The 16,699-nt window shown below is 46.5% G+C and overlaps 1 protein-coding gene across 5 annotated transcripts in view; it reads left to right on the top strand.

Annotated features, from left to right (window-relative positions):
- The first annotated feature begins 3 nt into the window (after positions 1–3).
- The window catches only part of CGNL1 (cingulin like 1), a 178,306-nt gene continuing 161,610 nt past the window's right edge, over positions 4–16,699 (top strand). For all 5 annotated transcript variants that reach the window (XM_017896498.1, XM_017896492.1, XM_017896504.1 and 2 more), the window contains exon 1: positions 4–84. The gene's annotated coding sequence lies outside the window, so the exon portion shown is untranslated. The remainder of the gene's footprint in view (positions 85–16,699) is intronic.

The raw sequence follows: 16,699 nt of genomic DNA, 5'->3' as shown, positions 1-16,699 counted from the left end.
CCTCCTGGCGGCGCAGCGGCCCCTCCACTCCGGCCGGGCTCTGCTGGCTGCGGCGGGAGCTGGACGCGGGAGGCTGCGGCGGCGGTGAGTGAGCTCCGGGCGGGAGCCGGGCGGGTGTGCGCCGGGAGCCGGACTCCGGGGTGCTAGGGGCCGCCCAGGGCGGCAGGACCCCTAGGGGTTCGGGCTCAGCCAGGTGCGCTGTGCTCAGTCCGGGCGTCCGCTCTCGGTGCCCCGCTTCGCGCGGGTCTTGGGGCTGGAAGGTGCCACCCGGACTCCCGCGCAGCGCCCAGCCGAGGGCAGGCGCAGAACAGATGCGGGCGATCCCTGGGGAACCCGCCTCGCGGCGGGGTGGGAGGGAGGAGGCCCTGCAGGACCTCCCTTTAGTGAAGAGGGGCTCTGTGCCTTCCCACCCCTGCCTGGACCCTCCGGCTCTAGTGACAGCTGGGAGAGACCCACGCGAAGCAGTCCCTATCCTGTCGTACCTAAGTCCTCGGCGTGCTCGGCCAGACCATCCCCTGGAACAAAAAGGGGCGTGTGGCCTCTCTCTTCCCGGATCCTCCCGACCACTGCACCGCCCAGGCAGGTCATCCCCGAGAGCCCCCGCCTCACTTGGAGCACACATTCTGGCTCTCCCCGGGACTTTTCCAAGTTGCATCACTGTTTGGCCTCTAGACAGGTACTTGGCTGTCATGTTGGAGTTAGTTACACAAGATTTTTGAAACTTTGTATATTTGCTTTGTGTGTTCCCCTTCACCCTAAGGCCGCTGCCCTCCCAACTCTGCTTATGCCGCTCAAAACGTTGCTCAAGGCTCGCTGGGAATGCTTTTGTGGGCATTGGTTCTCAAACTTGGCTGCACATCTGGAGAGTCTTAAAAAATAGTGGTGCCTGTGTCCCACTCCCAGAGATCTGGATTCGGCTTCCCTGGGTCGCAGCCTGGACAATGGCGTTTTTAAGACGCCCCAGGTGATTCTAATGTGCAGACAAGTTTGAAAACCTCTGCTTTGCGGGTTGCTCCCACCAGCCACTCTTCGGACGGCTAAGGATCAGTCCTGATCTAGAACTCATCTCAGGCCCTCTTTAACTCTTCCTTAATCCACCTCTCCACTTGAAGAACCTGTTGGTTGGTGCATTCCAACTTTAGACAGTAGATGGTGCCTTTACTGAAGTTCCCTTTGTTTCTACCTCTCTGTTTACAGTCAATACTGCCAGGGCCCTTTCTGCCAAGGAGGTGGGAGTGTAGGCATTAGAACCAAGGAGTCCTTGTCAGGGTCAAGGTTATAATACAGGGTTGTCCTATTCAGGGAAAACCAAGTGATAATTTGACTTGTCATATTCAGAAATAATTTCAGATTAAAAGGAGAAAAAATGCTTTAGGGTTTGGTCAGCTCTTGGAGACCCTCCTGAGACTCCCCCACATAGATAATGGAGTTGCGTAAATGTGGGGAATTTTCCTTCAAGAAGCCAACGCTAACAACATCCTTAACGTTTTGTGGTTGATATTTGTGTTAACATATGTGCATTTTTGTAGATTAAACTTATTCTGGAAACATGATGAAGCCCTGCAGACAGAACACAGTGTATAGCATGGCACATCTGAGATGACACCTGAGACACCTGTCACATGATCTTAAAAATGATAGAGAAGTAGGACTAAGGAAAATGTAACCATGCTCATAGTGGCTGAATTAGGTCATATATTTTATTAAGAAAATGTGTTTTCACTGTCCTTGTTAGTAATGGGATAGTCTCTGGGATCTTGGTTAATTTACTTTTGTACTCCAAGTATGATGTTTGTATTAGATTTCCACCCTGATGTTGCTACCTGACCACAAATCAGTGGTTTTAAGTTTTTCTTAGGGGGTGGCCCTCTATGTTTTCTTTTTTTTTTTGAGATGGAGTTTTACTCTTGTCACCCAGGCTTGAGTGCAATGGTGCAATCTCGGCTCACAGCAACCTCCGCCTCCCTGGTTCGAGTGATTCTCCTGCCTCAGCCTCCCAAGTAGCTGGGATTACAGGCACCCACTACCATGCCCGGCTACTTTTTTGTATTTTTGGTAGAGACAGGGTTTCATCACGTTGGCCAGGCTGTTCTCAAACTCCTGACCTCAGGTGATCTGCCCACCTCGGCCTCTCAAAGTGCTGGGATTATAGGCATGAGCCACCGTGCCCGGCCTATATTATATTTTTATTAGCAGTGGGATGACATCCTTTCAAGAATGCCTTGCCAAAGTGAAAGACCGTTTATGTTCATTTCTAGCTCCTCATATACGTCCAAAGAACATTCCTTTTGAAAAATACAAACACGACATAATTTTGCCCACTTGGTTTTCTCTCTTTTCTCCAACTTCCACGACCATGCTCTGCTGCTATTACTGTATTCACTTGCTGGAGGTGTGCACCCTGTGGGAGCCGTCTTCATTGTCTTGGCTCTGGCTTGAAATGGAGGTTACGTGGAGCGCATGGTCTTACAGGGTGTCCCTGACCTGCATCATCAGCCTTTGGGGAGCAAGACCGTATGGAAAGTGTTTTCCTACTGTTTTGTGTGTGTGTGTGTGTGTGTGTGTCTGTGTGTGAGACCATGACAATAAAATGAAGCCATATTATTAAATGGTTTGTTAACTTGCAAATCTTGTCTCAATTGGGAAAAGAAAAATGCTTATTCGAGGATGCTGTTGAACTCATGGTGTCTGAAAAGTTACACCTGAACAGTAATAGTTACACCGTGAGTATAATAATACACTCGACCTCCCCCCACCTCCCTGCCGAAAAAAAAAGTTTATGTCAATGTGGGCCTAAGCACATTTATTGCAATTTCTCACTTTGGAGTAGCAGCTCTAATATCCTAAAGTAATTAGAATAAAGTAAGCGAAGAAAAATATGAAGAAAGAGTTAGTGAGAGACTTTTCCATTTAGGGAACGGGGATACCGCAGCTAGAAAAGGCCTTTGGTTTGTCTTAAGAATTGACTGCCCTGTTGGCTTCCTTTTTTTCCCCTTGTTTAATTTGCTTGTGCTGGTGGGTGAAGGAGAGTTAAAGAAATTTAATGGCCTCCTAACTCTCTTTCCCCATGAAACCCATTTATCTAAGAGATGCCATTGACCTTTTAAAAATATCCAACTGATTGTATGCTTTTCCTTTCTTTTCGTCTTCTGATCTCGGCCCTAAAGGGCGGTGGCATGACTGGGAGGTTGGCATCAGAACAGGAAAACAAAGTTTAAGGGAAACTGAAAATTGGGTAATTTTCTCTAGATGACCAAGTGCTTACTTTTTTCAGGCATGTGACATTGCTGTTATCAAGAGCCAGTTATGACATGAAAACCCTGAAAATGGAAAAGGAAAAAATAAAATAATAAAAAAGGGAACGGGGTGGGGGATGGAAATAGCACCAGGGTTGACTGACCTTTACCGAGGAGGGAAGGCTTACTGTTTTCAGCCCGGTGTCTGAGTTGCAACCCCCTTTACCTTTACTTCTCTCTTCATGTACCCTCCTCCATCCCTCAAGCCAATATCCTTGGGGGAGATAGTGCTTCATCTTAAATTCACACTAAGGTGTCTTTTGTTTGTTTGTTTGGTTTTGGTTTTTGAGATGATTGCTCTGTCACCCAGGCTGGAGTGCAGTGATGTGATCTCGGGCTCACTGCAACCTCCGCCTCTTGGGTTCAAGCAATCCTCCCTGCCTCAGCCTCCTGAGTAGCTGGGGTTACAGACATGCGCCACCACACCCGGCTTATTTTTGTATTTTTAGTAGAGATGGGATTTCGCCATGTTGGCCAAGCTGTTCTTGAACTCCTGGCCTCAGGTGATCCGCTTGCCTCAGCCTCCCAAAGTGCTGGGATTACAGGCATGAGCCACTGTGCCCGCCTGGCCAAACACATTTTTATGACGCCCCTATTACTAGCAAAAGCTATGTATTACCCAGAGTTGTTGGTAAACAGGATAAGCTTCCTGCCTTAAGGAGCCTGAGTCAGGTGGGGATGTAAACCGTGGGTTGCAATAAGTTAGGAACTTTTCTAATCAAGAGGAACACAGTAGCCTGTGGGGTACTATGGGGCACCTGGCTAGCTTCGCCTGGGTAGATGCCTCCTCAGTTCATTGGCACAGGAGGCATAAGACATGCTTTACTTGGGTTTACATTAAGGCTTATTCTATTAGGCCCGTACACCAAATGACTGATTTTGGATATGTCTGACTCCAGGAGCGGGAAGGGCGCAGGTATCCATCATGCAAAGGGGAGGTGGGAGGTGGAGGAAGAGAGCAGATTGTGGCAGATGTCTTTTGCTTCTGGAGTCTGCTGAACAGGGGTACTTGGTGTGGGTGGGAAGCTCATGGAGAATGTGGCTGGATTCATTTTTGGCACATTAGTAACTGGTAAAGTAAGCTTAGTAGTGGCTACCTCCGCAACAGAGCTGGAAGGAGAATACAAAGTGCAGTGTGAAAGCCGCAGCTGCACACTTTTTGGAGCAAGTGGTTCGGTTTGTGGTTATGGCTCCTGCCAATGGGCAGACATTGGTTTCTCATCATACCATGGTCGCTTTAGCTCAGGCATCCTTGGGCAGGCTGAAAACTGGACTTCACACTGTTTTTCCCTTGGGTAGGTGGTTTCCAAATAGCTGACCCGTAGGGCTAATAACCTCATGGTTATAGTAGTTACTATTTGTTTATTGACTGTCTTTCAAGTGCCAGGTATCACGCTCAGCACATTTCTTTCATTACTGTAAACCCTTTACATTCCTGAGAGGCAGGTGGCAGTGACCTCATTTTACAGATGAGGAAACTGAGGTCCAAGGAGGTGCTGAATCCTGCAAAGGTGCATAGTACTTGACAGTGGCAAAGTTCTCATGCCTGTAATAGCAGCACTTTGGGAGGCCGAGGCAGGTGGATCCCTTGAGCCCGGGAGGTCAATACCAGCCTGGACAACATGGTGAAATGCTGCCTCTACAAAAAATACAGAACTTAGCCTGGTGTGGTGGTGCGTGCCTGTGGTCCCAGCTACTCTGTATGTTGAGATGGGAGGATGGCTTAAGCCTAGGAGGTTGAGGCTGTAGTGAACCATGATCATGCCACTGCACTCCAGCCTGGGTCACAGAGTGAGACCCTGTCTTAGAAACAAACAACAAAAAGAAAATGGCAGAGTTGAAGTTCGAGAGTACTCTGGTCTGTCTGAATACAAAGCTAAGTTCTCTCTACTGTTTCTTGAGCCGAAGCTTGATAAGAAATTGTGTTTCTCGGCCCGGGCGTGGGTGTCTCATTGCCTGTAATCCCAGCACTTTGGGAGGCCGAGAGTGGGCGGATCACTGAGGTCAGCAGATCGATGGACCATCTTGGCTAACAGGGTGAAACCCGGTCTCACCGCAAAATACAAAAAATTAGCCTGGGCGCGGGTGGTGGCGCCTGTAATTCCCAGGCTACTCAGGAGGCCTGAGGCAGGAGGAATTGGCTGAACCTGGGAGGTGGAGCTTGCAGTGAGCCGAGACGTTGCCACTGCACTCCAGCTCCTGGAAGACAGAGCGAGACTCCGTCTCAAAAAAAAAAAAAAAGAAAGAAAGAAAGAAATTGTGTTCTCACAACTTCTTTTTAACATCACAGTCTTTACTAGATGAGGTAGAGGAAGATAGTAAATCAGTTCAGACCTAAAGAGAAGGTATTCCACTAAAGACCATTGCAACCTTGTGATCAAAGGGAAATTTTATGGACTGCTGCTTTTCTAGGTGTCTTAAAGAACAGGGTAGATTAGGCTGTCCAGGAAGGCTCTGAACAGGTCCCACATCCTAGGTTACAGAGACATGATTTCCACCTTTCTTCAAATTCTGCAAACCTCTGAGATTCTGTAGATAATTGGTTGTTGGGCAAGAGATTAAAAACAAAATTCAGTGTTGGGCATTCTAGAGTAAAACGAAGCTGTGCACATCCAATTCCTGTTTATGTGGTACTTGCGACAAAAACAAAACTTGGCTGCATAGTAATTACCTCAAGCTCTTAAAATTACAGGTAGTAAGGGCTTAGAGGCCATATGGAGTTATAATTAGAGATGAGTTTAAAACAGGGCTAGTGAATGAATGTTCATTACTACCATGGGCACTAGCTGACTATTTCAACCCAAGAAGGATCAGCTCCAGGGAACATTTCCAGGGAGTTAGTGGAGGGTCGTCATGGAATTAGAGTGTTTGGGATTAGTGCACAGAGCATTTGTTATGAACATGCAATATTTCTGCCAGCCTGGCCAGAGGCCTCTTTGTTTACAGGGCAGAGTTTCTTCCCTGCTGCCCAATCACAGGGATTTCTGCTTTGCTTTGGTAGAGTACGTAATGGTTCAGGTCATTGCTTTGTCGTGTGTTAGGTCTGTATAGCTCCTTGATTGTTAATAATCTTTTCCTGTTACTTATCTCTTTGCTGGAAGATTGAGGTAAGATGACCTCTAGTTTTGGCCTCAAGAATTTTCTTGTTTTTGGCCTCTTCCCTTAGTTTTATATCTTTGTGTTTCATCGCATTCAATACAGGCCCTCTGTTTTCCCTTGCAAATTTATAGTCCACATAGGGAAGAGGAACGACTGTGACCAGGACTGTCCAGGAGTCCTGTGATGGGAGTGTTGTTAGTCCTGTTTTCCAAGTGAGGACCCTTCCTCTGTAAGGCTGGGAGTCTGGGGATTCCAATTAGGACTGTCAGATTCTCAACAATGGGGCTCTTTTGAGTTGATTACAAAAGAAAAAGAAATGGCCCAGTTTTCAAAGTCATGAAGAGGTTCTAGTATATCCTATGAACTAATATCTATCCTTGAACTTTTTTGTAGCTGATAGTATTAAAAAAAGGTTTGATTCCCCACCTTTTTTGCCTGTGTGGTTTTTATCTTCCTTTCTATAAACAATGACTTACTCAGAATTACACAGCAGCAGCTGAAAAGTTGATTAGCCTCTCCTTGCCCTAATCAAGTGTCAAAACCCTGGACCGTTCACTTAAAGTGGTGATTACTGTGAAAGCTTTAGGTGCTGGAGAGGACCTGATAAAGAATGGAGAGATAAGAGAGAGAAAATAGCTTGCAAAGGGATTGCAGGGCGGAGTTTAACAAACTTAAGATTTTTTTTTTCTTTCTTTTGTTTTTGTTTTTGAGACAGTTTTGCTCATGTTGCCCAGGCTGGAGTGCAGTGGCACGATCTCAGCTCCCCAGGCCTCTGCCTCCTGGGTTCAAACCATTCTCCTGCCTTAGCCTCTTGAGTAGCTGGGACTACAGGCGCCCCCCACCACGCCTGGCTAATTTTTTGTATTTTTAGTTGAGACGAGGTTTCACCATGTAGCCAGGATGGCCTGCCTCAGCCTCCCAAAGTGCTGCGATTACAGGCGTGAGCCACCCCACCTGACCTTTTTCTTTTTTTGAGATAGTCTCACTCTATTGGCTAGGCTGGACTGCAGTGGTGTGATCACAGCTCACGGCAGCCTCAACCTCCCAGGCTCAGGCTCAAGTGATCCTCCCACCTCAGCCTCCCGAGGAGCTGGGACCACAGAGGCAGGCCACTATGCCTGGCTAATTTTTGTGTATGTGTGTGTGTGTTGTAGAAATGGGGTTTTGCCATGTTGCCCAGGCAGGTCTCTAATTCCTGAACTCAAGCCATCCACCCACCTAGGCCTCCTGAAGTGCTGAGATTATAGGCATGAGCCACCATGCCCAGCCCAAACTTCAGATTTCTTTTACTTGTGAGTTTCAGGTTCGGGGCTTAAATGCCTTTGCTCTGGATGTGGCCAGACTAGCTCAGCCCTAACAGTCTGTGCTGCCTGGGGCCACCTATAAGCTTTGGAGAGTGGGGTGGGGTGGGAGGAGAAGGTAGGGTGAAGGGAGAGGGGAAATAGGGGGTGGGAGATAAGACCCACCAGTTAGCTGATTCTCCAGGCCTGGCTTGCTCATGACATGACTGCTTCTCCCTGCAGGCCTGAGTCCAACTTTCTGGGTGTGAGGCAGCTGGATGGGGTGCAAAAGAGGGAGAGAGTTGCCAGACACTTTCCAGGAGACCTGCCCAAGATCAGGAATTCTTATAATAGCAAATCCTCCCAGAGTATTTGCCTCCAGCCCCGTCCTAGAGCTTTTACTATAGCAATTCTATGGGATAGGTATGATCATAAAACCCTTTTACAGGCGAGAGAAACAAGGCCATGGGAAATTGGGTAACTTGTCAAAGTGCTGAAATCTGGGGTTCAAACCCTTGCTGTCCAGCTCTGAGCTCTGCTCACAACTACCATCTCTCTAAACACAGAGGCCTGGATGCTGCACCTGCTCTTCATTCATTCCTTGAACTCACCCACTCATGCATTTCTCCAACAAATTATTGATGGCCTGTATATGCCTTTATGTTAGCAATGAGAACAACATCAGTGCTCTTTGTTTGTGTGTCTGAATTCCCATAAACTTTCTTTTTTTTCTTCCTTTTCTTTTTTTTTTTCTAACTTCCATAAACTTTCAAACAAACCTTTAAAGACATGAGACCTCTTTACTGACCTTGTATACCTAGTGTCTGGTAGAAAATAGGTGCTCAATAAAGCTTTGTGGAAGGAAGGAAGAAAGACAGTGTTGTGAAACTTGACATCCTTGTATTTCCTCTATCTCTAGCAGCCACAGTGATGTCTAAACAGAAAAACAGACAAACCTTAAGAGTGAGAGTGTGTGGGGAGTGTTTTGCAAAAATAACAGGAGAGAATTGTTGATAAAAGCATGCTGTCTTGTATGCATTTCAAGTTCTCATGGTGAATCATTTTTTGCTTGTTTGCTTAAAGCATTTCTTATTTGAAGGACATCCCTACACCCAGCTTGCAGACTATTGAGTGAGTAAAGGAGGCCCTTCAGACTTCCATGCATTGTTCGGGGCTGCTCTTGTCATCAGGGTCTGCAGAATATATTTTCTTTGCAGTTGAGGGACCAAATACCTGGTAAGATTCAAGCCCACCATCCATTTTCCTGTTTAACATTTAAATACATGAGCCAGTACAAAGTAGTTTCACCTTGGGCTGAGTGAAGTGACTCACGCCTGTAATCCTAGCAGTTTGGGAGTCTGAGGCAGGTGGATCAATTGGGATCAGGGGTTCAAGACCAGCCTAGCCAACATGGTGAAACCCTGTCCCTGCTACAAATATAAAAAATTCGCTGGGCGTGGGGACGCATGCCTGTAGTAGGCGGAGATTGCAGTGAACTGAGATCGTGCCACTGTACTCCAGCCTGGGCGACAAAGAAAAAGAAAGTCATTTCATCTCCTGTATTTTCATTCCTTCTTCACACTGTGGGACCAAGAAAGTTCTCACTTACTTGGATTGGAAGCTCTATTTGATGATCACCAGGAGTGATAGCTCTTTGGTTCCTCTTCCATTTCAGGTTCGTTTCCTCATCTGTAAAATAGATGTAATGCCTACTACATAGAGTCAAGCCACATCTCTTTGACATAGTACAGTGGTTCTCAAACAGGGCCCTCCCCCCATCTCCCAACCCGGGGGTACATTTGACAATATCTGGAGACATTCTTGGTAGTTATGACTGGGGTAGTGATGGCTGCTGGCATCTAATGGGCCAAGGCCAGGGATGCTGCTAAATATCCTTCGATTCAAAGGACAGTCCCCCACAAGAATTATCTGGCTTAAAATGTCAGTAGAGCCAAGGCTAAGAAACCCTGGCCAAGTGGAACCTCAAACAATGGTAGCTCTTTTTAACATCTCTGATCTAAGGGAGCTATTGGCCAGGGACAAAGATCCCTCCTTTCTTAAGTAGGGTGGAAAGAATGGAATTTAACGTTTTATTGATGCCTCTGGGTTACCCCACAGGTGCCCCTGAGGTGGGAACACCTCCTTTTCTCTCCATTAAGCATGCCTTAACTTCATTTGAAACTTGCTTGCATCGTTTACATCTAAATAGCCATGCTAAAACCAGTGAAACCGCTTAGCCTCTGGGGTGGTTAAACCCATTCCCTGCGGAGGACCTTGGTGGAGTGGGGCCTGCACTGCTACAGACTGTGAGCCTTGCTTTTCTCCCCTGTTAAAGGACAGGTAGGTCATCATGTCACTCTCCCATCTCATCATGTTGCTCTGACTCTGCACGTGTGAAACTAGCTCTTCGCATGTGAATGTGCTAGTGTGATTCCTAAGGTATGCCTTTTGAAGGCATTTTTCAGGGGATGCAGTTCATAGGTCAAGGACACTAAAAATGATAGGGGTTCAACAGTCAAGGAATATCAGTGTTACCGCCATGGTATGAGGCCCCCCAAGCAGTTCCTGCAGCAGGGTATGTGGTTCGGGAAGCAGTGTGGCCCAGTGGTTGACAGCATGAGGTCAGCCACTCACAGGCTGCTCTGTGTACAACCTTTGGCTTTTCCCGTGCTTGTTGTGTGACCCTGGGTTAGCTACTTGACCTCGTTGCACCTCAGTTTCCTCACCTGTAAAATGAGGATAATGACAGTGATGACAGTAACACCCAGCTGAAGATGGGTGTGAGGCTTCAGCAACTTGTCCTGTGAGGTGTGCCGTGAAGATGCGAGCTTAACTCAGTAAATGAGTTGCTGTTAGTAAAATAATATTTTATGTTGGCTTGTAGCTTGTGTATTTTTACTCAGATGAAGAGATTGTTCCTGATTTAGGAGCTGAAAAAGATCTTTCTGGTTCTTGGTATTTTGTTTTTGGTGGTAAAATACAGCATAAAATCTCCATTTTAACCAATTTCAAGTGTACAGTGCAGTGGCATTAAGTACATTCACAATGTTGCGCAACCATCACCACTATCTAATTCCAAAACTTTTTCATCCCTCTAAATGGAAATCCTGGACCCGTTGAGCAGTCACTCCACGTTCCTCCCTTCCCCCAGCCACTCCCTCTCCACGAGCCCACTCGTCTATTTTCTGTTTCTATGGAACTGCCTAGTCTGGATATTTCGTATAAATGTATTTCATGCAATGGATGGCCTTTTGCATCTGGCTTCTTTCACTTAGCATAATGTTTTCAAGGTGTCATCTGTGTATTGTAACGTGCACCAGCACTTCACCACTTTTTACCTGGTGTCTTTTTTGCAGAGCAACCCAAGCCTCAGTTTCATCAGGCCTGTGGTTCTCTTAAGTCATGCTCTGTTTTCAAGTTTTAAAGTATCTTTCTTCATTGATTTTGATCCTTCTTGGCCAGCCTTATTTTTTCCACTTTTCCCATCCAGTACTTCTGATGACCCTTGAAATGAATATGGAATGAAGCCCTCATGCCAGGTTCTTGGTGCTGGGGAATAGGTCTTTTTAGGTATCTTACTTCTGCGGAAGAATTAGCCACAGGAGCACACATGGGGGCCCTGAGTGGTGCTTCATTTCCCCATGACTGCGTGACAGGTTTTAAAAACAAGTGTCTGGAAAACACCACCAGGCCCCTTTTATTCATCAGTTTAAAAGCTTCCCACAATGAGAAGTGGCCCTCAATTAAGTCGTTTAATAAAAACCTCCCCCTGTTTTAAAGCGTTCTTGGGAAGTGTTTACATTTGATGCCACTGCAGGCTTCTAAATGAGGAGCTGTGGAGTGAGTGATCCTTAACCTGTGACTTTAATAATATCCTTTGCTTTAGATTTCCAGGTGGAGGCTTGGGCCAGGTTTGTAGCTTGTCATTGACCCAGACTGGGATCAGAGATGGGGCTGGGCAGGGGTGGAGGACATTCTTGGCTATCCTGCCCCCGTCAGCTGCCAGTAGTAGAAGATTCAGCAAGGCTGAAAGCCACATAGAAATGTAAAACCAGCTCCTGAGAGAGAGACTGGACTGGAAGGAGGTGAAGCATTTCCCTACCTGGGAAGGGCAGTTATCCTGCCCCACTTCTGACCTCATCTGCAGTGTTGGGGAAGCTCCAGTGGGCAGAGATTGAAGCATTTAGGAGAGCAACGCCAGGCTCCTGAGATTCTGGGGCCTTAGGACCTGAGAGCTGGAGGAGGCTCTACTTTTATCTCTGATTCTGGAGAAGTCAATAGGCCCCGAGAAGAGGAAGCAGGCTGCTTTAGCTTCAGGGAGAACTCCAGAGTTGTCGTTAGAGGAGTCCTGGGAAAAGTTAAAATAAAGAAAATTCTGGGGTGGTCTTTGCTTTGTACTGCTTTTCTGAGGACCCTCGTTGTGCTGGATGAGAACAGGAGGGTGAGGGTGAGGGGAGCCCGGAGCCACTGGCATGTGCTGGGGGTTTGTAGAGGCTGCAGAGGTGGGTAGGTAGCAGTCTGGATTCTGGGTCTGGACTGCCCGGGTCTGAATCCTGGCTCCAGGGTGCTATTCTAGGAATTCTTGTGTGTCCAGTGCTCGGAGCAGTGTCTGCAGAGGGAGCTGTCGATGTGTGTGCTCTCATGACTGTACTGACTCTTCACTTTGGTGAGTTCCTGGTTAGAATCATAGAAATGCTTCCTGTTATCAGAGCTAATCTGCCTCCATACCTGGCAGCCTTGTGTAATCCATGGGACAGGGTGACGCCACTGGACTGTAAAGAAAACATGACTCGCAGATGGAGAAATGATGCTTTTGGCAAATCTATTCAAGTTCTCCGAGGGAGAGAATAAATGTGGGAAGAAGGACAAACCAGTGGATATAGATTTTATTTAGACTTCCAAAAGATTGTTGGAAAGACTTCATGGCAAAGGCTATTAGATGTGGGAGTCTTCCATGACTTTCTGAGAGGAGGTGAATGTAAGAAGGAGTGTGGCTGAAACTTGTCTTTTCCATTGTCCTTTAGAGGAAGAATCTTCACATTTGCAGATGAAATAAAATTCTAAAGGTAAAAAATGAAGACTTTGGAGTCAAACTATAGAGAGTTTTTTTTTTTTTCTTTTAAATTTAAATTTTGGGCACTAGGGGATGTCAACTCTCCTTTAAAATAATTCGTGATCAGTGGCTGCATCTGGGCAGCCGGGGTTTGGAACTAGGAATGATGTGTGTGCTGCTTTCTAGCAAAGTTACAAATCACGTGCCTGGGGCATCAGCGTGCTCAGGAAATAAATGAAGATAGTGGAACCAAGGAGTTCATTAAAAATGATTCAGGTTCCCCTCCAGCCTGGGCAACAAGAACAAAACTCCATCTCAAAAAATAAAAAACAAACAAAAAACTTGTAGTTTCCAACTGTCTTTTAAGTGAATAGTATATTTGTAGAAAAAGTAGATTCTGCTATCAACAAATGTAAGAATTCACTTAAATGCACAGATGCTGAATTTCATGCCTTTTGTGTTTTAACCCAGGATAGTAAATGAATGAATGAAATGAGCAGACACTTTTTCAACACAGACCCTTCCCTCTCCCCCAGCAGCGTTTAGGAAGCTTGGAGTTACGCTTGACCAAAAGACACCTGCAGGAGTTAGTTAACTTTGTGTTTTTCTTTTTACTCAGGGCCCTGTGGGCCTTGCCTGGTGCCTCAGGTATAGGAGTGCTCTGTATGTGTTTGAATGGTAAATGGATTCAGATTGCCTTAACATTAAGTGTAAATATTTTATCATTGTGTGTCATTATGTGCCAGGCAAACTTAGTTATATTTGCTCTTACAATGGTTGTATTGGATTTTGCTGTTTAATATTTCTGTGTAACAAGCAATCCCAGATCTCAGTTTTTTTGTATTTGTTTTTTTTTTGAGATGGAGTCTCACTCTGTTGCCCAGGTTGGAGTGCAGTGGTGCCATCTCGGCTCACTGCAACCTCCACCTCCTGGGTCCAAGAGATTCTCCTGCTTCAGCCTCCCGAGGAGCTGGGATTACAGGCACGCGCCACCACATCCAGCTAATTTTTGCATTTTTAGTAGAGATGGGTTTTCGCCATGTGGGCCAGCCTGGTCTCAAACTCCTGACCTCAGGTAATCCACCTTCCTTGAACTCCCAAAGTGCTGGGATTATAGGTGTGAGCCACTGCACCGGGCCCCAGATCTCAGTTCTTTACAACCACAAAGGTTCATTTTCCCTTCACTCAGCTGTCGGTTGGGTGTGGTTTGGTTGAGCCAGGCTGGGCTTGACTTGGCCAAGCCAGACTCCAGGCTTCCATCTGGGTTGAGGTCTATTCTACATGTGTTTTATTCAGCAGCCCAGGCTGCAGGGGCAACAAATATGCAGGTCCAGCTCGCCTTGGGCAGATTACAGAGGCATAAGAAGGCAAGAAGAAATGCTGGAAGCCTCTTAGAGCTTTGGTGTATAACCGGCCCATTGTCAGTTCTGCCAAGATTCCCTTGGCCAACACAGATTGCATTGTCAAGCCCCACATCAGCCGGGTGAGGAAGTATACCTGGCCCGTTCTAGTAGGAGGTAACTTGAAGCCATATGGCAAAGAAGGTAGATGTATGTGGAGGAGAAAGGCACTGAGAACAATAATTCCATTCACAATGGTAGAGAATGAATAAGACGGAAGAGGGTAGTTTGGGCCAAACTAGCCTTTTGGGAGCTTGCAAGACCTAGGCTGGCTGGGTGCAAAATCGTATGCATTTGGTGCAGGTACCAGCCCAGGCCTTGGCATTTCCTGTACATTAGCTGGCATGCCCTGCCTCTCAGCTGGCTGGATATTGATCATATCCATTCACTGTGATGAGGCTTTTGGGAGTGCTGCCTATCTGTGGGAGGAGCAGAAGGATGGGCCTGATTTTCTTTGGGTCAGCCATCATGACCTGACAGGCTGCCAACTGTGGTGGCAGGAGTGTGACAAGCTGAGAGGGCAAAGAGGACAAAGAAGGAGGCCAGGGGCTTGCCTCAGCCTAAGTCCCACCTTTAATAGTCAGTGACAGGTTAGCATCAGTGCCTTTGTGCACCATGTCCCAGTCTTCATAAGGACCCTGGGCTGTAGCTTCCAGACCCTGCCTTTTACATCCAAAGAAACAGGCTTCAGGAGGTGAGGTGACTTGTCTTCAGCCAAGCAGCTCAAAAGTGGCAGATGGGAGCCAGGCCACTCTGTTCCCAGTCTAGTGCCTATCTTTCCACACCCCGTGGTTGTCATAGTCTAACAGAGTCCAGACTGGTGTCCTGTGTTACAGTATATTCTGGCCCTGTGATGACAGAGTCTGCTTTGGAAGAAGCCATGTGAGCCTCGTGCCCATATGGGATGACACAAGCGAAGCAGAATGAATGAAATACTGGCCAAAGATAAGTAGCCTTGCTGTTATTGCTTTGCAATGGACCATTTCTTTCTTTCTTTCTTTCTTTTTTGAGATGGAGTCTCGCTCTGTTGCCCGGGCTGGAGTGCAGTGGCGCGATCTCCTCTCCCTGCAAGCTCCGCCTCCTGGGTTTACCCCATTCTCCTGCCTCAGCCTCCCGAGTAGCTGGGACTACAGGCGCCCGCCACCTCCCCGGCTAATTTTCTATATTTTTAGTAGACACGGGGTTTCACCATGTCAGCCAGGATAGTCTGACTCTCCTGACCTCGTGATCCACCCGCCTCGGCCTCCCAAAGCGCTGGGATTATAGGCGTGAGCCACCGCGCCCGGCCGCAATGGGCCATTTCTTTAATGAAGAGCTGCTAGACTTTGAGGAAGAAAAGGCTCTAGCCACTAGTGAAAATGCACCAGGAATAGATGGGCACCAAAACCTTGTAAAGCCAAGGGTGTGTGGAGACAGACACTCTCACACGTGCTGTGTGCGGGATTATAAATTCACTGGGCTTCTATCTAGAGAGCAGTCTGGCAGTGGGGCTGCTTTTACTTGCAAGCGAACAAAACTCAGTTGAAGGTGGTTTACATAGGACTAAAAAAAGCAAAAGGTGGTTAAAAAGTAGTTTAAGTAAGACATTTTTAAAATGACATTTGTTACCTCATGTAAACAAGTCCAAAGTCTGGGCTGTTGGGGGAGTTAGTTTAAAGACCCAGGCTTATTTCCTCTTTCCTCGCCTGAGTGTTTGATGTTTGCCTTCAAGCTTGTTTCCTCATGATCTCAGTGTGGCTGTTGCTGCTCCACCCATCATATCCTTATTCTAAGTGATGTCCAGAGGCAGGAAAGGAGGAAAGCACAGAAAAGATGCAAATCAGCATGTATTCTGAGATCCCATTTTTTTGTTTGCAAAAATAAAGACTTTCAAAATTTTGTTTTTTTCCCCACCTAAGACCATTACAATAAAAGTCTTATTTTTTTCAGCACCGTAAGATGGTGAAAAAAAGTCTTAATTTTTTATTGCAAATATAAATTTCTGGAACCAAGAGATATGGTTATATCTGGGCTGTGGGATGGTGGTGTGGTTTGGTTTTCATTTCATGAAATTTTGTTTTTCATTTCATGCCCTTCTTGGCTGTTTGAATTTTGTAAATATCACTGTATGTATTACCTTTATAATACAAAAGAAAGTGATAGGCGTTTTCTTAGTGGGGGTGGGAGAAATTAAAGAGAGGAAACCGAGGCCCTAACAGGGGCATTATCTGAGACATGGTGTGAGAGGATAGGAGTGCATTTAGCTGTGTGTGATCGGCCTAGAGGGAGGTTGGGGAGGGGGAGAAGTCCAGGAGTGAAAGAAGGTCATTTTAATCTCTTTGGGTACCTGGCACAGTGTCTTCTACCTAGTAGAGACAAATACACATTTGAAGAATGAATGAATGTTTAGGTCAAGACCTAACACAAGTTTATGAGGTGCTGAAACCCAACCAAGCAGCTCGAGTCAGCAAGAGAGTCCATTCTGCTGGAAATTTATCTTGCAGAGAAATATGGCTGTCATTTCCTACTTTTTCCTTGAGCTCCCAGAATCTAATTCATTGCTAAGGAATCAGTGTCAGTATGAGACTTTCT

The sequence above is a fragment of the Rhinopithecus bieti genome, unplaced genomic scaffold (assembly GCF_001698545.2).
Source record: "Rhinopithecus bieti isolate Rb0 unplaced genomic scaffold, ASM169854v2 scaffold_947, whole genome shotgun sequence".
In the NCBI taxonomy this organism is placed as follows: Eukaryota; Metazoa; Chordata; class Mammalia; order Primates; family Cercopithecidae; genus Rhinopithecus; species Rhinopithecus bieti.
The sequence above is the reverse complement of the archived record's forward strand: the minus strand, read 5'-3'. Positions and strand labels throughout refer to the sequence as shown.